Here is an 18,782-nt window from a genome sequence, read left to right on the forward strand (position 1 = left end):
GTCAGGATTCTGCAAGGTAAGTGTCCCACAGTGCAGCTATGGACGGTGCAATGAAGATAAGTCTTTCGGAGGCACAATGAAATACAATGCAGAGAACCACTGGCCAGGCAATCCCGGCAAAGGGCATTCACTGGAGGTACAAGCTTGTGAGTGACTCCTGAGCACATGGCCCCTTCTCCTTTTAAGGACCTGCACCTAATGGCCTGCGACTAGAGATGACTTGGCTGCATCTGGTTGGTCACGCTCCACTTTGGTCAGTGTCCATGCTCTGGGTATGTGAGTGCTGCCTAATTACAGTCCCAGACACCTTGTCTACCTGGAAGCTCTTCTGCTCTTCTAGCTGTTCAACCAGCCAATTCATCCCACAAGCATTCCAGGAGAGGGAGGGGGAAAACCACTTCACAGGTATTCAGAGAGGGAGAGGAGACAAAAGCAGGAGGGAGGGAAGTATAACACACCTATTAAGCATACAAGGACAGGCCAGTAGGAGCTGGGAAAAGGAAGCCATCACGTTTCTGCCTGGTTTTAAACCAGGGACCTTTTGCGTGTCAAGGAGACATGATAATCACTACACTACAGAAACTCTGTTGCAGTGCTCTGCCCCTCCCTTCATAAGAATATAAGAATGGCCATACTGGGTCAGACCAAAGGTCCATCCAACCCCATATCCTATCTGCCAACAGTGGCCAATGCCAGGTGCCCCAGAGGGACTGAACCTAACAGGTAATGATCAAGTGATCTCTCTCCTGCCATCCATCTCCACCCTCTGACAAACAGAGGCTAGGGATACCATTCCTTTCCCATCCTGGCTAATAGCCATTCATGGACTTAACCTCCATTAATTTATCTGCAAAAAGAACAAGGAGTAATTGTGGCACCTTAGAGACTAACAAATGTATTTGAGCATAAGATTTCATGGGCTAAAACCCACTTCATCGGATGCATGGAGTGGAAAATACAGCAGGAAGATATAGCTATAGATACACACACACACACAGAGAACATGAAAAAATGAGTGTTGCCATACACACTATAACAAGAGTGAACAGTTAAGGTGAGCTATTATCAGCAGGAGAAAAAAACCTTCTGCAGTGATAATCAGGATGGCCTATTTCCAACAGTTGACAGGAAGATGTGAGTAACAGTAGGGGGACAAATAAACATGGGGAAATAGTTTTACTTTGTGTAATAACCCATCCACTCCCAGGCTTTATTCAAGCCTAATTTAATGGTGTCCAGTTTGCAAATTAATTCCAATTCAGCAGTTTCTCATGGGAGTCTGTTGTTGAAGGGTTTTTGTTGTAATATTGCGACTTTTAGGTCTGTAATCAAGTGACCCGGAAGATTGAAGTGTTCTCAGATTGATTTTTAAATGTTATAATTCTTGATGTCTCATTTGTGTCCTTTTATGCTTTTATGTAGGGACTGTCTGGTTTGGCCAATGTACGTGGCAGAGAGCCATTGCTGGCACATGACGGCATATATCCCATTGGTAGATATGCAGGTGAATGAACCTCTGATAGAGTGGCTGATGTGATTAGGTCCTATGATGGTGTCCCCTGAATAGATATGTGGACAGAGTTGGCAACGGGCTTTGTTGCAAGGTTAGGTTCCTGGGTTAGTGTTTATGTTGTTTGGTTGCTGGTAAGTATTTGCTTGAGGTTAGGGGGCTGTCTGTAAGCAAGGACTGGCCTTTCTCCCAAGATCTGTGACAGTGAGGGATCATCCTTCACGATAGATTGTTGATCCTTGATGATGCACTGGAGAGGTTTTAGTTGGGGGGCTGAAGGTGACAGCTAGTGAGGTTGTATTACTTTCTTCACTGGACTTGTCCTGTAGTAGGTGACTTCTGGGTACTCTTCTGGCTCTGTCTATCTGTTTCTTCACTTCAGCAGGTGGGTAGTGTACTTGTAAGAACGCTTGATAGAGATCTTGTAGGTGTTTGTCTCTGTCTGAGGAGTTGGAGCAAATGTGGTTGTATCTTAGAGCTTGGCTGTAGACAATGGATTGTGTGATGTGGTCTGGGTGAAAGCTGGAGGCACATAGGTAAGTATAGCGGTCAGTATGTTTCCAATATAGGATGGTATTTATGTGACCATTGCTTATTAGCACAGTTGTGTCCAGGAAGTGGATCTCTTGTGTGGACTGGTCCAGGCTGACATTGTAGGTGGGATGGAAATTGTTGAAATCATGGTGGAATTCCTCAAGGGTTTTCTTTTCCATGAGTCCAGAAGATGAAGATGTCATCAGTGTAGGGCAAGTAGAGTGGGGGCATTAGGGGATGAGAGCTGAGGAAGTGTTGTTCTAAGTCATCCATAAAAATGTTGGCATGCTATGTGGCAATGCGAGTACCCATAGCAGTGCTGCTGACTTAAAGGTATACATTGTCCCCAAATGTGAAATAGTTGTGGGTGAGGACAAAGTCACAAAGTTCAGCCACCAGGTTTGCCATGACATTATCGGGGATACTGTTCCTGACAGCTTGTAGTCCATCTTTGTGTGGAACGTTGGTGTAGAGGGCTTCTACCTCCATACTGGCCAGGATGGTGTTTTCTAGAAGATCACCAATGGATTGTAGTTTCCTCAGGAAGTCAGTGGCATCTCGAAGATAGCTGGGAGTGCTGGTAGCATAGGGCCTGAGGAGGAAGTCTACACAGCCAGACTATCCTGCTGTCAGGGTGCCGTTGCCTGAAATGATGGGGCATCCAGGATTTCCAGGTTTATGGATCTTGGATAGCAGACAGAATAACCCTGCTGCTTTTTTAGCCTGCTGCTTCTCTGTCTGGGATGTTTTTGTCAGCCCTGGCACACAAAAATGGCATCATTGTGAGCGCCCACGAAGGCAAGATGAATTTTGGCTGCCTTGCTCAGCTTGACTTGCTTCCTCACCCCATTCCTGCCTTAGATCCTGGCTCACCTTGTGGCTGAAGATGGTCCATTGTCTCAAGTGGTGCCAGAGCCTGACACAGTGCCCCTGGGCAGCTTTTGCTCTGCACATGCCGACCATGCACATTTGCAAATACTTTAAAGTGCCTGTCAGTAAGTTCTGGGGACAGTTGCTCACCTTCAGAGGAAGCTCCCTAAAATTGGCCTGTCTCACCCAGTAGTACATTGACCTCTGTTCAGTTTGAGCCAAAGAGGGCGGGGGGGGGGGCTAGCTGCTGTGGCTGAAGCTGCTGAGAGGGCAGCCACTGTTGCGGATGAAGCCATCCTGCAAGAACCTTCCACCTAGCCACCCACTGAAAATCGTGTAGGGTGTAAGGTGAGAGTAGAACACTAGAGGGGGGGCCTCCCCCTTCCCTCATCATTGGCCATCCCATACCCGGTGCTGCACCCAGTGGGGTAAAAATAATACAACCATATCGGAAGAGTCAGTTGCATTCTTTGTGGTTGCCCCACCATTTCCCTTGGGCCTGACCTGCCTTCCAGCTCAGACACCACTGAGAGAGCCGTACAAGACTTCAAAGCCCACCAAACCCAACCCCCCTTCTAATACGGCAGAAAAGCCACATGTCTCCTGACTAGGCAGGGATGTCCTATTGCCCCACAGGAAGTGGAAGGCCCTTGTGTTTGGTCTCAGCAGCACTCATGGAGCAGGGGGAAACACATGGCTGAGGAAATTCCCCACAGCCAAAAGATAGGTCTTGAGCATCACAACTTTGTAGGCTAATGACAAGGTCCACTTATGCCATTGGCTGAGCCTTTCCTCACAGGCCAGCAACCGCTTCTCCCAGTTCGCGTACCTCACCTCGTCCCCAACCAAATGCTAGAAGGCCCAGCTCATCAGCCTGCCCACTCTTGCAGCCCTCCTCTTCTGCCCTGACTGATAGGGAGGAGTATTGAGCCTCCCTCCCTTAGGCCCTTTAGCATTCCTGTGGACACCAACACTGCACAAGTGACTTTGGGCCAGTAGGTCAACCAATAGGGCTGCCTCCTAGGCCAGGCTGCAGCCCAGCTTCAGGACTCAGAGGAAATGCAGCTCGCATCCCTACCTACAGGACTCCAGGCACAGCCAGACTTCTGGATCAAACATCCCCTCTTGTGCTCAAGTCACAACAGCTCGCGGGCAAAAGACAGACTTTCATGGCCTTTGAGAAAGCAAGACAGAGCCTTGGAAGATCCAGTAGGGTTAAGTGCCACAGGAATTGCTCTCAGATCCCACTGAGACTTCAACTCATATTGCAGGATTCAAAGTCCTGACTGCTGGCCATTACACCATGGGACCAATAAGGAACACCCAGACCTCTGCTGAGTTCTGGTAAGGATGACCCTGTGTAGGCAACCCTGCATTTGCTCACCAAGTTGTTCTGCAGCAGTTTGCTGCAGCTCCCAGAGGCCTTTCTTAAACCAGACTGAGAGACCAGTAGGCATGTGAGGAAGTTGCCCCTTCAGTCCTAGGCAATACATGGCCCTTACTAGGAAAGGAGAAGCTGAAGTCAAGGAGAGTCCACAAGAGATACCTTCTGAAGATCTTGGAGGATATTACAGGGAAAACTGTCTTTTTCATTTACCAGTGACTTGAAGCCTAGACCCTAGATTAAAAGCCTGATGCTCTACCAACTGAACTAGCCAGGCTCACATGGACAAATGGCAAATTTCATGAAGAAGAGAAATTAGTCATGAAACTGAGGGCAGGAAACAATACAGAAAACTTGCTACTCTTGCTTTCTTAGCAGTCCTAGCCCCAGCCTGCTCCTCCATCTGGCGCCCTGAGGCCTTATTCTTTCTTTAGTTAAATATCAAATCCAGGAGAAAACACAGTTATACAGAAATGTCATTGGAAATACAAAAATTAAAAAGGAAAATGCAATTCCCATCACTTTAGCGTATCTAGGCCATTCCTGTATCGAGAGGACCTGCTAAGTTCCCTGTGTGCTTATGAGAAATCTGGAGGAACTCATACCACAGCCTGAACATGACACTCAACTGCTTCCAGGTGCCGCAGTAAAACCCTTTTCCTGCTGTGACTTTGAACTCCATAGGATTTTATGAAAATATGCTAATGAGTGTGAATATAAAGTAACTGAAATATGCTTCATGCAAAAAGTCTCTTGTAAGGTATCATTACAAAGCTTATAATCTACTGTGTGTGTTCATCCTATTTGTATGAACCGATCATTCCTGTATCTGAAACTAGAAATATGAAATATAACTCTGAGGTCCTATTGTAATGAGGCAAAGTGTGGGCCATTAATAGTGGTTTGGACTCTTGATGGCTCCCATTAACCAGAACAATTGACTGGAGATGGCTCTGTCCTGCACCATCTGTGAGTTAGGCCAGGAAGAATGAAGGCTTGGGGTCTCCCAGGACATGTGACCATGTCACCTGGTACAGGAATCCATCTTAAACCTGAGGCTTTTCCCCAGGAGAGAGACAAAAGATTCCTGCCTTGTAGCAAAGCTGTATAAGGGATGGAACAGAAGAAAGGTGGGTGCAGTCATGAGAAATCCCCTAGCTACCTTGAGCTGGAACAAAGACTATACCTGGTGAAAAGATTGGGCCCAGACAAGAAATAAGTCTAGTCTGCGAAAGAAGAGTATTGGAAGATCTCTGAGGGTGAGACTTGATCTGTATTGAGTTTCATGCTGTATTAGGCTTGGACTTGCATGTTTTTGTTTTATTTTGCTCTATGGAGAATACAAATGGCACAGAGAAGGAAAAGATAATGCCATAGAAAAGTCTCTCTGTGTGTGTTAGATGGGTGCAGGGTGTCTAGAAACCACTCTCCTCTAGTTTCTTTTTTCTGATTTCCTTTGGAGAATCTGAAGCAGGGAGCAGAAGCCATTGCTACCTCTGAGGCTTGAACTCATAATCTTCAGATTATGAGACTGACATGCTGTCAACTGCACTAAGAAGACTTGGTAAAGCTTTAGGCTCCGTGCATATAGGACCCTCCTACATCGGTGACTGGGGCAGGGAAGGAGCCAGGGGTGTGCTGGAAGAAGCAGGGAGCTCTGGTGCCCACAGACCTGTCCTGGCAGCTTTCTCAGCAGCAGAGAAATCAATTTGCCCTGCCAGTGAACAATCTCCTGGAACTAATGGCAGCACAGCGGGGATGTTTCCAAGCTGTGCACCTACTGCCACATTTTGGAACTTACTCTCCTTTTCCTAGCAGGGCACTTTCCATGGGAATTCAGCAAAGCAAACTACACAGGTAAGAGGAACAAGCTGGGGAAGGTACATGGGGAACAGAATCCAGGGCTCCAGATAAGGCTTGAATTTATAATCCCAGCAGCTTGCCCTTCTGCACTAACCAATTGCACCATTGCAGATGCTTTTTAGATGGATTTGGGAAGCAGGCAGTTCCCAGTCTCTGTGGTTCACACCTTTGCCAGGTAATTGAAAAGCAGCTGGTTCAAACCTAATTCAAGATGCGGCTTTTCAGTGATGAGACTCCAGTACGTTTTAACAGGAAGAAAATCTCCTCTATTCTGGTTTAGCCCCATTTGACTCCTTCTGCCCATCTTCTCTGCCCCCCCCAGTCTCTTTCCTTCCCACTGGGGCCATGCAGAGAGGAGCCGCAGTCAGTCTCTGTCACAGAGTCTGTATCCTACAAACGGAGGGAGGGGTCACTGTAAAACATTGATAACGGGGAGAGGAGGGGTGTGCGTGGTTAGGGGGAGAAAGGATGGAGACCTAACAGTGGGGCCCAGAGAGATTCCTCCAAACAGGGGAGATCCCCTGCTGCCCCCCATCTGCAGGAAGAACAACTGTGTGTGGGGGGTCTCCACATGCTGTCCCCGCCCCAAGAGCCAACTGTGGCAATGGGAGCTGCAGGGCTGGAGTCTGTGGGCAGCAGTGCTCAGAGATGCCCCCAGCCCTCCTGCTTAGGGGCTGCTGCCAGAGGAGGGTGCGGGTTGCTTTCGAGAGATGCCCGAGGTAAATGCTGCACCCTTCATCCTCTCCTGTACCCCCAACCCAGACCCCACACCTGCACCCAAACTCCTTCCAGGACCCTGCTCCTTGCACATCCTTCTGCACCTCAACCACCTGACTCAGCCCAGATCCTGCACCCAAACTCTCTCCCAGAGCCCAGCCCCTCTCCCTCCCACACCCAAACTCCCTCCCAGAGCCTTAGGCAGGTGTGGGGTGGGGGGGCAGGACTTGGTCCCATTCTGGGCACCACCAAAAATTATACAAACCTGCCGCCTCTGTCCAGCCCAACCTTCTGCTGATGCACCTCAGCCCACACCCCTGCAGAGTTTGAAGCTTCCATTGCTTAAATTCCAGGACACTGAGGGATTTCAGCTCCACTTTGCCCAGAGGGAAACTTCATCCCACTTCCAACCAGGTTCTTGTCCATGGGATCACTGTTATGGGGGATGGGTCCCTCGGTGTCTTTTCTCTCTCTACGACAGGCCAGGGTGCAATAACTGGGGCATCAGAGCACCCAGGACCTTCTGTGGGGCTGCCATTCCCCTTCCCCTTCTCTGGTCTCATCTGTCATTGACTCCAGCCTTTTTTCTATCCATCCTCAGCACCTCCCAAGCAAGCTGCACTCACCTCAAAAAGACATAAAGTCCTGTGGCACCTTATAGACTAACAGACGTATTGGAGCATAAGCTTTCGCAGGTGAATACCTGCTTCATCGGATGCATGTGGCGGAAATTTGCAGGGGCAGGTATAAATATGCAGGTAAGAATCAGTCTAGAGATAAGGAGGTTAGTTCAATCAGGGAGGATAAAGCCCTCTTCTAGCAGCTGAGGTGTGAACGCCAAGGGAGAAGAAATTGCTTTTGTAGTTGGCTAGCCAGGCACAGAATTCCCACTACATTCATCCGATGAAGTGGGGATTCACCCCTCAAAGCTTATGCTCCTGTACGTCTGTTAGTCTATAAGGTGCCACAGGACTCTCGCTTTTTACAAATCCTGGTTAACGCAGCTACCCCTGTGATACTCAAAAAGACAGTGCCCCCTGTTGGGTGTACATCACTGACCTCTCTCCTTTCCGAGCACTGACTGCCCCTCTGTTTCCTTGCCTCTCAGTCTGAGCAGATGGGACCTTTCCCTCCAGTGCTGGAGGATTCGCCCTTCTCATCTACCCTTGTCCCAAGCAGCACAGCGAGAGGGAATCTTAAATGTACCAAGGTGACTTTGGAGCACAAACCCCCCAGACCTTCCAAGCAATTGGCACTTGCCCCTCACTGAGCAGGACTGAAACTGGTGCAGGGATACTGGTGGGCTACATCCCCTCTGGGCATGAGCAAAGCAGCAAGGTGAAAAAATGAACCTAGAGATGCTGGGGATTGAACCCAGGGCCTCATACATGCAAAGCATGTGCTCTACCACTGAGCTACATCCCCAGAAAGGTTGTGTTTGCTATGGGTTATACTCAAAGCGTTCCTGTCCTCACTGCATCCAGTGACCTATAAGCTTCACAAGAAGCCCATTCCCCTCTCTGAGGACCAGGCCTGCTCTCCTGGAGGTTACTTGTTCATAGGACTCACTTTGCAGCAGGGAAAGATTCTATGTGTGGGGCAGAGAGAGTTTGTGCCCTGGACTCAGGGTGCAGAGATACACTAAGCCCTCTCCCCTGCATTGGGTGGTGGGGGTGCTGCAATCCCCTGCTGTAAGGTTATTGTGGGGTATGCTGTGAGCAGCTCAACACCTCACCCTGGTGGCAGAAGTGGGGTGGGGAGTTCTAGGTGTTTCCACCTGCCTGTGAAGTCCAACTTTCCCCAGCACATTCACTGCGGTGCAGTTGGGTCATTGTTTCCATGGCTGAACAGGAAAGAATCACTCCCAGTTTCCCTTCTAGCTGCAGCAGGATTAGCCTGTGTCAGGGGTTAATGAGGTGGATCTGGTTGTAGATTGTTATTCATTCCCCACCTTGACAATTCACATAGTCCCTTTCCTAATCAAATCCCCAACACCTCAGCGATCCTGGTAGCAGGGGTTGGGTCCTGAGACTTTGAGGGTCCTTTTTACCCTTCACCTGGAGTGAACTCAGCTTTTCCCCCATCCCAGACAATCCATGAAATAACAACAGGAGCATAAAGAAAGAGGGGAGGGAACATCTCACTGCCAGGGCTGGATGTGCCCAGGGCCCCAACTCATCCATTGTTTCCATGGAATTTGGCCCCCTGCTTTGCACAAGGGACAGAGAAAGATCTTGCTGTTCCTGTGGCTATGCAAGGTAAATTGTGCTTCTGTATGAAAGAGAGGATGGAAATGGCCCCATGATGGGACAATATCTTCAGGATTAAGACCTAAGGACTCAGGCTGAGTCCTTTAACAAATTGTCTTCCATGGAACAGGGCCAGATTCAGCATTTTTGCCACCCCAAGCGGAAACAAAAAATAAAAAAGCTGCAATCAGCGGCAGCTCTACCTCTGCCACTTTTGGCAGTGAGTATTTCCCTCCAAGAGAGACTGAGAGGACCCAATAGCCACAGAAGCCTCCCCATTCCATTGGCCATCCCTAGTGCCCGGAGCCAGCCCTGCCATGGAGACACTGGGAAGATGGGGGAATCAGGAAACAGCCACAAATTTATTTACATTGCAAGTGAAGAATGACTGAAGCTTTTTTTAATGGAAGTCAGTTTTTCCTGACTGGGAATTGAAGCCAGGGCTTGGTAATGAAAGTGCCAAATCCTAACCACTAGACCACCAGGGAGCTGATAATGTTGTTTTTTTTCTCATTTATGGTAGACTTTCTTAGGCTACTTTCTATCCACTTTCTGACAGTACTCCATTGTCCACTCCCTGAGGGGTTAAGAACAGAGAGTACAGGAACCCCTGTACTCAGGGTCACAACCTCAGCCCAACACAAGCCACTGAAATAAACTCTAAGGATGCTTCCTCCAGCAGGATCACAGAGCCACGCAAAAAATAACCAGGAGGAACAATCCTCCTCTGTCTTCATTTACCCCATCGCAACCCTCTCAGCAGCCGACTCTTGCAGGAAGGACACTCAGACGATAGGAGCTCTGGCATAGAGACCAAGGGAGGGGTGTTGCTTCCTCTCACTGTGAGCTGATCACAGTCTGACTCCGTGCAACAGGGCTCTGAACTTTGTCACCTTGTGTGTTCTGAGAGCAGAGCTCCCCGGACCCTTCTGCTGAGAGCATGGTGATTGCACAACAGCTGCAAGGCCTTTTTCCCTCTCCTTGGCTTCCCCAGACTTTCCCCACAAATGGTTCTATCAGGTGCTGGAGGGATCTAAGGACCTGCAGGTTTCCCTCACCCATCTCTTAAAGCAAACAGTGATTCCCTTCTCTGACACTCCTGGGTCTGGGCTTCTTCTGAGTTTTTCCCAAGGCGGGGACTGATTCCCTGTGAAAATGTGTGTGGCACCAGCTTGTCTGCCCCCTCTCTGGGAACCGAGAATCTTTTTCAGACTCTCCCCCACTAGATGAGTCCAACAGCACCTCCCTTGGTGGGAGAATCCTAAATTCCGACCTCCCGCCCTGGTTGCTCTGACCAGCTGATGGCGGCAGCATGCTAAATCAACCCCAGCTCTCTGGTCTAGAAAGCAGCATCTAACCAGCCTTGTGACAGCTCTGGTTTGCTCGCTGGAGACATAATAAACCAGGAAAGAAGGTAAATGTCAGACAGGGAACCTCAGCTCACAAATAAAAACCTTCAGGGCACCTTCTACACTGCGTCTGGGCAGTTGACTGACTTTAAATCTAGCTAGCTCTGTTGGTAGAGCATGATGCTCTTAATCCCACCATCATAAATCCAAGCCCCATGGTGGGTGGTAGCGACAGCCCTTAGGTGTCACTCTTCTGCTAATAGTCACAGATCAAAATGAAACAAACTCTCTATGCTCTTTGGCAGGTCATGTTTCTTCTTCTCTCTGAGCTTCACTAAAACATGAAGAGAGAACAAACTGACATTTGCATCCTCTGTTAAGAGAGTATTTTCTCCTCTTCCATTGTACACCAGGCAAGAAGAGGGGATAATAACCAGTTAACGGATGATTGCAGAGGGAAAAGTTTAGTCTTTATAAATAGGACAATGATCAATTGGTCTCCATGTCCACTGATGGTAGGACAAGAAGTAATGGGCTTAATCTGCAGCCAGCGAGATTCACGTTAAATGTTGGGAACAGCTTTCTAACTCTGAGGGTAGTTAAGCTCTGGAATAGGCTCCCAAAGGTGTCTGTGGAGTCTCTGTCCTAGGAGGTTTTTAAGAACAGGTTGAACAAACCTCTGTCAAGGATACTCTGCATATACTTGGTCCCATAGACAACCTGCTCTGGCTCTGGTTCCCTCCTTCTGCTCCCTGCCTGGGCCGGCTGCTGGGGGCACTTGATCCCACATGGCCCCAATGCATCGTCTCTGCTTGGCCCTGCCTCAGCAGAGAGGGCTGGATTTCATGACCTCTCCAGGGCCCTTGCAGCCATACAGCTTAATAATTCGATGCCATCGCAATACAATACAAACAACAACAAAAGTGGAAACACCCCAATCTAACATCTAACAATTCAGCGTGAACTGACATTCCACAGCACAAAGTGACAACACGTAGGAGTGCAAAGTCCGACAATTCAGCACCATGCAAATGAACGCCCCATGGGGCAAAATGACGCACTGCAAAAGAGCTCAGCTCAAACCAACACAACACAAGGCGGTGCAAAAACCATACAACACGAAACAATGCATCAGAGTGCAAAGTGACACTGTGCAAAACAGCTCAGTGTGGAACAACGACAGAGCACAAACCCACACAACAGAATCATATAGAAAGGTAGGGCAGGGAGGGACCCCGAGAGTCAGGACCAAGTCTCCCTAGGCCACCCCGACAGGTGTTTGAAGAACAAGGAAACAAAGGGCACCACGAACTTCTGTTTTTTGGATGAGTCAAGAAAAGGGAGCAGCATTGTCCCCCTCGGGTAGCCCCTGTTCAATTCCAGGTCAGAAAACAAAACTCTTCTGCAAGAATATCCAAAAAATGTTGTGTTTCACTTCACTTCATAAGTACAGTTGTGTGGCAATTAAATGATGAGCCTAATGTTTCATAAAAGTGTGGGAAATATGGACGTATCTGAGGAAATGGCTTGGAATGAAGGAAGACAAAAAATTGATCAGTCGAGAAAACAGGCCCTGTTTCCCCCTGGTTTGGAGCTTCTCTCACAGCTACTGGAATAGAAAACCTAAGCAAATGGTGTTCTATTGTTCCAAAGGAGATTGAAGTGAGGCCATTTTCTCCAGATAGAATTAAATCGTAATGTCAGGAGTGGGATGTGAAACCACGTCTCTATGCAGAGACCAGAACACCCATGGGACTGGAAGAAAAAGTCTTATAACTAGCACTTTAGACCAGTCCACCATCCTGATACTAGAAAGAATATGACTTATCAATCCTAGTTTTCATTAATAGTTGATGAACTCTTTAGGGAGGTCGAGATGGCACATCTCTTTCAACTCCTAGAGACCTTCTACAGCACAGCTGATTTTTAGACACACTCACCTGGACCTAAAGTTACATGTTTCCTGGAGAGCCATGAGTTCTGAGGTGTTAGAATCTCCCTGCTCACATTTTAAGTGAACAAAAGATGGGTGCTGGCATTCTGAAACAGTAATGGTGAACCTCAATATCCTGCCCTGGGGGCCAGAGAGTTAAGCAACCAGCCTCTACCAGGATAGCATCCTATCTGGGAACAACTCACTGGTCAATAGCAGGGGTGTGAAATTCTCATTTCTTTGTTGTCACTGTAGTCCCCACTTTGCTATTGCTTGTCTGTATAATCTCTATCTGGTGCTGTGATTGTTTCAGCCTGCTGTATAATTAATTTGTTGGGTGTAAACCAATTAAGGCAGTGGGGTATAATTGGTTAGATAATCATGTTACAATATGTTATGATTGGTTAGTTACATTTCAGTAAAATGATTGGTTAAGATAGAGCTAAGCAGAACTCAAGTTTTACTATATAGTCTGCAGTCAATCAGGAAGTAAGGGGGGGAATGGGAATGGGAATTGGGGTAGGGGAATTGGAATTATGTTTTGCCAACAGAGGGAATAGGAACAGGGAAGGGGAACAGGGACACAGGCAAGCCTCTGTGGTGTCAGAGCTGGGAAGGGGGATACTGAGGAAGGAAATTGGAATCATTTCTTGCTGGAAGTTTACCCCAATAAACATTGAATTGTTTGCACCTTTGAGCTTCGTGCATTGCTGCTCTCTGGTCACGTGAGAAGGACAAGGGAATGGGAGGTTGATGGGATAAACCCTCTAACAAGTACGTCTTTCAGGGTGTGAAAAACCCCAGGACCAGTATAATTAAGCTGACCTAAGCCATGATTAGATAGTGCTAAATGAAAGGAAAGATTGTTCTGTCAATGCAGCTACTACAGGGATGGAAAACCTCTCCCCTCACTGTAGCAACTGTCTACTCCACAGTGCTACAACAGTATTTTAAGGGTAGACAGCCTCAGACTGACACCCAATTTGGCTCCATGGATGCTCAGGCACTAAGACAACAACAACAACACACTAATGCTTCTGTAGTTTACAGGATTTGAACCTGCATGGGGAAACCCCCCAGTGGATTTCTAGTCCATCACCTTAACCACTCACCCACAACTACTTGATGTGCCGATGCTTCACTACACAATATTTCTGTTCTCACAGAATTGTCACTTCAAATAGCTCAGACCAGCTCCCCCAGCACACTCACGGCTGTGCATTAGTGTGTGTCCATGGTGACAGGGAGCAGGGGGGGTTGGATGGGTCAGAGGTGGGGGGGGCAGTCAGGGGACAGGCAGCGATTGGATAGTAATGTGAGTCCCAAGGGTTTGTCAGGGGACAGGTAGGGGGTGGGGTCCTGGGGGGGGAAGTTGATGGGGTCTCAGGAGGAGGCAGTTGGGGAAAAGGCGAAGGGAGGCTTAGAAAGGGGGTGGGGTTCCAAGGGGCAGGGGTCCCGGGAGGGGGCAATCAGGGGACAAGGACCAGTGGCGCTTAGATAGGGGGTGGGGTCCTGGGGGGCAGTTAGGGGCAGGGGTCCCGGGAGGGGGTGATCAGGGGACAGGGAGCAGGGGGATTGGATGGGTTGGGGTTTCTGTGGGGGGGCAGTCGGAGGCAGTGGATGGGGGCAGGGTGGGGCTTCCCTCCCCCTGGAGTGTCCTGTTCTTTTGAATGTTAAAATATGGTCTTCCTCCATTCACAGTGCAACTCTCCACTCACAGCACGCTGCCGCATGAGGCCCCCTCCTTCTTTTCCAGTTGGTAGTGGCCAAGGGAATGCTGGGAAATGTAGTTCTTTCCCTGCTCCAGGGCTTGCTCTATAGGCAGGGAGCTAACCAAGGAACTACAGCTCCCAGAGCCCCCTACTGGTTCTCAGCTCCCCTGCTGCCCTTGCAAATGGGCTGCCCCAAGCAGGTGCTTGCTTTGCTGGTGCCTGGAGCCGCCCTACGGGGGTGACGCTCCGGCTCCCCAGCGGCAGGGCAGCCTGAACTGCAGTCCAGCCTGTGCACCTCAGGCTGCCGTGAGCGCCATCTTGCTACTGAAGCCAGAATTCCAGGGTCAGTCCCAGCTCAGCCTGAAAGCCTCAGCTGAGAGGGACCATCTTGGTTCAGGGCTGGCTCCTGGCTTTTTCCATGCCTCCCCGCCCCAAAAGAGAGGAGGCAGGGGCTGGAGTGCCACCGCCAAGCACATGCTTGGAGCACTGGTGCCTGATCTCAGCACTGGAAATGGAACCCAGGAGTCCTGGCTCCTCTAACCACTAGACACCACTCCCCCCCCCCCTTTTGGGGAGCCAGGACTCCTGGGTTCTAGCCCCATCTCTGGGAGCAGAGTGGGGTCTAGTGTTTACAGCAGGAGGAGCCAAGACTCCTGAGTTCTACTCTGTGAGCTGCTGTGTGATCCTGGACCTCTGTTTCTCCTCCCACTTTTTGGATATGGAGCCTGTAAATTCTCTGGGGCATGGCCTACCTCTCGCTGTGTCTGGGCAGCACCCGGCCCAACAGGGCCCTGATCTCAGCTGGGGCAGGGACTGTCTCTGTGTCTGTGCAGCCCCTGGCACAACAGGGGTTTGAGTCTGCCCTGCTTTCTGTAGGTGCTGCTATTGTACAGATAAATAGTCATGATACTAAAAGGCGTGCCAGTGCGTGAGTGCACCACCATTGCCATGCAAGGGGAAAGCCAGTACAGATTACTGGGGCCCGGTGCTCCAGAAGAGGGACCAGGGCCTGGCTTCCTTGGCTTCATGGCCCGTTTAGCTGGTCCACTCTTGCTGGGGAGCCTGAAAAATTTTTTTCATTGGGGCCTGAACCCGCTTTCAGCGGCCCTGAGGGTATGGCGGGACTTGCCCCCCTCCACAGAGCATGGGGGTGTCAATAGGCACCTATGCATGGTCCCCCCAAGCAGGACCAGGATGGAAATAGGGGGCCTGTGCCCCCCAACGTGGAGAATCTGGGGTGCAACCTTGCTTAACGGGTCAGTCTGTCCTTTCTCTGACTGTCCCATTCCAGCTTCAACTAGCGCTTGTGTTTCATTCCTTCTTTTTCATTCCTTTCCTTCTCTAGCTTGCATGTTCTTGCTTTCTTTTTTCCCCTCTACCTTTCATGCTCTTCCTTTCTTTCCTTCTTTTTCTATTTTTTTCTCTCCCTTTATTTCTTTCTCTACCTTTCACGTTCTTTTCGGTCTCGCTCTGTCGCTGGTTATTTTTTTTCACTCGCTCTTTTTCCTCGCTCCCTTCCAGGCCAAGCAGGTTCTCCTCGCACACACATTTTGACAGGTTTCCCTGCTGATCACTGAGTGTATTAAGCACGTTTCAGGGGGGGTTGGCATGCCAGGCAGCAGGGAGCAGGTTGACCGGGTGTCTTTGTGGCTATCTGCTGGCCACGCATAAGCATGGTCCTTCCCAGGGCCGGCTTTAGGCCGATTCGATCGATTCCGGGGAATCGGGCCTCGCGCCTAAGAGGGCCCCGCACCTTAGGCACCTTTTTAATTTTTTTTTTAACTTACCCCGGTCCCCGGCTGCGGTCTGCTCCGGGGTCTTCCATGGTCCCACTCCTTTGAGCGAAGCGCCGGCGGGAGCACGGCGCGGCCCCGCTCTTCCAGCTAGAGCTCCAGCCAGGGCGGCGGGGCTTGCCGCGCTCCAGCCAGGGCTCCAGCCAGGAGAGCGGGGCGGTGGGGCTTTGCCGCGCTCCGGCTGGGGCTCCAGCCGGGAGAACGGGGTGGCGGGGCTTTGCCACGCTCCAGCTGGGGCTCCAGCCGGGAGAGCGGGGCGGCGGGGCTTTGCCGCGCTCCAGCTGGGGCTCCAGCCGGGAGAGCAGGGAGACGGGGCTTTGCCATGCTTCGGCCGGAGTGCGGCAAGCCTGGTGGCTCCGGCTGGAGCGCAGGAAGCCCCGCGACCCCGGCTGAAGCTCCGGCCAGAGCGTGGCAAGCCCCGTGACCCCTGCTGGAGCTCTGGGTCCTTTAAATAGCCCCCAGAGCCTGAGGCAGTGAGGGGCTCCGGGGGCTTTTTAAGGGATCCGGGGCTCCAGCTGCCTTTGCCACCCCAGTCCTTTAAATAGCCGCCGGAGCCCCGCCTCCCCCATGCTTTCCCCAGCGCTCCCGTGGCTATTTAAAAGGTCCGGGGTGGGATAGAAAGGGGTTTGGGGGCTACTTAAAGGACTGGGTTCCAGCTGCCTCTGCTGCACCCCCTGACCTGCCCACAGCAGTCTGCCCGCCCCCGCCTGCAGCCAGCTCTACACCTCGTGCCCACAGCCAGCCCCCTGCCACACACGCCTGCAGCCCTGCCCAAAGCCAGCCAGCCTACCACACACTGCTGTCCGCACCAGCCCTGCACACCCTGCCCAGCCCACACCCTCTGCCCTGTCTCCAGTCAACCCCTGCTGCACCCCACTGCCTGAAGCCAGCCAGTTCCACACTCCTCTGTCTCCAGACCTGCAAACCCCTGCTGCACCTCCCTGCGGCCCTGCCTGAAGCCAGCCCACCCCACACCCCCTGTCTCCAACCAGCCCCACACCCCTTGCCCTGCCTGCAGCCAGACCCTACTCCAGTCAGCCCCTGCCCTGCCTCCAGCCAGCCCCATGTCCACTGCTGCCCTGCAGTTTCCAGGGCAGTAACCCTGCACACCTGCTTCAATGAGGGAGGCAGGGAGCAGCTGGGACCAACACATGTGCACACCCCCAGGGAGTGGCGGGGACCCACACATGTGAAATGACGGTCATTAATAGCCAAACAACAGCATATATGATGCAATGTATATAATATATAATTTTATTATTCATATAGTTATGGAAAGTAAATAATACATGAAAGAAATGAAAGGCTTTTTTTTCCACTTTTTTTTTAAGTCATCCCTGCCAGGGCCCCTCCGAAAATGTTCAAATTGGGCCCCGCACTTCCTAAAGCCGGCCCTGGTCCTTCCCTCCTCTTGCCCCTCCCTCAGTTGCTCTGCAGCTTTTAAGCCTTCCCTTGGAGCTGTCAGCACCAGCCGCCTCTGCTCTAGGTGCCCAGAGCAGGAAAGGTGTGTTGGGCTCCAGCCTGGGACTTTTCCTCCATCCTGCCTAGCCCCTGACTATCAAGCCTGGCCCTGGCACTCCTTCCTTCAAGTGCCATGTGGACAAGAGGCAACATGTGGCTGCAAGCAAAATGGCCAAACTTGTGGGCATCAGGCAAAGCTGCAAGAATCCCAAGCATCTGGTCAAACCACAGGACTGCAGGTTATCAGCAACCAAAGTAGCAAGTTCTAGAGGCCCAACCCATTGTGGTCCTCACAACCAGGCTTCTAGAGGGCAAGTCACCCAGCAAGAGGAGAAAGATTTGCTCTTGCGCAGCTGGAGACAGGGAAGTTAAGCACTGTGAGCTCTAGGGGTTTGTCATAACGTCCCACTGAGATCTGAATCAGAATGCAGGATTCAGAGTCCTGAGTGCTGCCCGTTACACCATGGCACCAGCTTATGCTTGCTGTCTCTGCACATCAGTGACCCTCACGGGGCCAGCTTGTGGTAAAGGACTGTTGGCCCCTTACTAAAGCTCACTGGGTTTTTGGTTGGCTAGTTCCCCAGTACCAATAGAAGGGGGAAGGATCAATAGGAAATCAGGACCCTAAGACTGACAGTCCCCCGGAGCAATGGGGAGAGGCCAAAGCTCCAAAGTTAGCCCGACTGACCAGGCCAGGCAGTGTAATGAGGGAGTCACCAGGGAAGGGGATCCCATCATCTGTGTGAGCTGGAAACTACCTGGGCCAGAGTGGGACCAAGCTAAGGAGAAAGCAGGAGCCCGAGAAGAGGCGGGGAGAAGAGCTGTGCTAGCCAGGGAGAACCAGAGCAGATCCATGCTAGGAACTGAGCCGGAGCAGCAATGAGCCACAGAAGCTGCCCAGGGAGCAGATCTGTGCTGGGAGAAGTGCTGCAGCAAGCAGAGCCAGAGAGGCCAGAGGAGCAGAGCAGGGGAGATGGAGGGCAGGGTCGCAGCAGCACTGGGGCTGGAGGTGGGTGCAGTGAGCAGCTTGGGGAGAGTGAGGGGACCCTGGTCAGAAGGCCCAGCACAAGGAGATGCCACCAATCGAGAGGCCTTGCAGGCCAGACCTTCGGGGGTGGGGGGATCATATCCCCTACATGGGGGCTGACCACTGGGAAACAAGGGTCCTGTCACCTAGAGCATGTGGCCCACTGCCAGAGCAAGTGTCCGGCCCGTTGTGTCCCTGCAGCACAGCCAGGGCCTGGGAAGGAGGCCTGGGACATGTGAGGGAGAGACTGTGACCTGCCCCTGACACTCCAGAGATGCTGGTGTGTGATCTCCCTGTAGCCCTTTTGAAGTGAGCATGACAAGATTCCTGGGCCCAGCCTTGTTGGGGTTACGAGGACTCTGCCACACATGAGAGTAGAA

The 18,782-nt window shown here is 51.1% G+C and overlaps 2 long non-coding RNA genes and 1 other non-coding gene across 3 annotated transcripts in view; 1 reads left to right on the forward strand and 2 right to left on the reverse strand.

Moving 5' to 3' along the window:
* LOC127041589 (uncharacterized) overlaps window positions 1-18,782 on the forward strand; it is a 244,742-nt gene that overhangs the window by 52,351 nt on the left and 173,609 nt on the right. The window lies entirely within an intron of this gene.
* Window positions 96-18,782, reverse strand: part of LOC127041588 (uncharacterized) — a 271,683-nt gene continuing 252,996 nt past the window's right edge. The window contains exon 3 of the long non-coding RNA XR_007771682.1: window positions 96-195. This is a non-coding gene — a long non-coding RNA (uncharacterized LOC127041588). The remainder of the gene's footprint in view (window positions 196-18,782) is intronic.
* Window positions 8,232-8,303, reverse strand: TRNAA-UGC (transfer RNA alanine (anticodon UGC)). The gene has a single exon. It is a non-coding gene; the product is annotated as a tRNA-Ala (tRNA).

This window comes from Gopherus flavomarginatus, assembly GCF_025201925.1.
Source record: "Gopherus flavomarginatus isolate rGopFla2 chromosome 13 unlocalized genomic scaffold, rGopFla2.mat.asm SUPER_13_unloc_3, whole genome shotgun sequence".
Lineage (NCBI taxonomy): Eukaryota > Metazoa > Chordata > Testudines > Testudinidae > Gopherus > Gopherus flavomarginatus.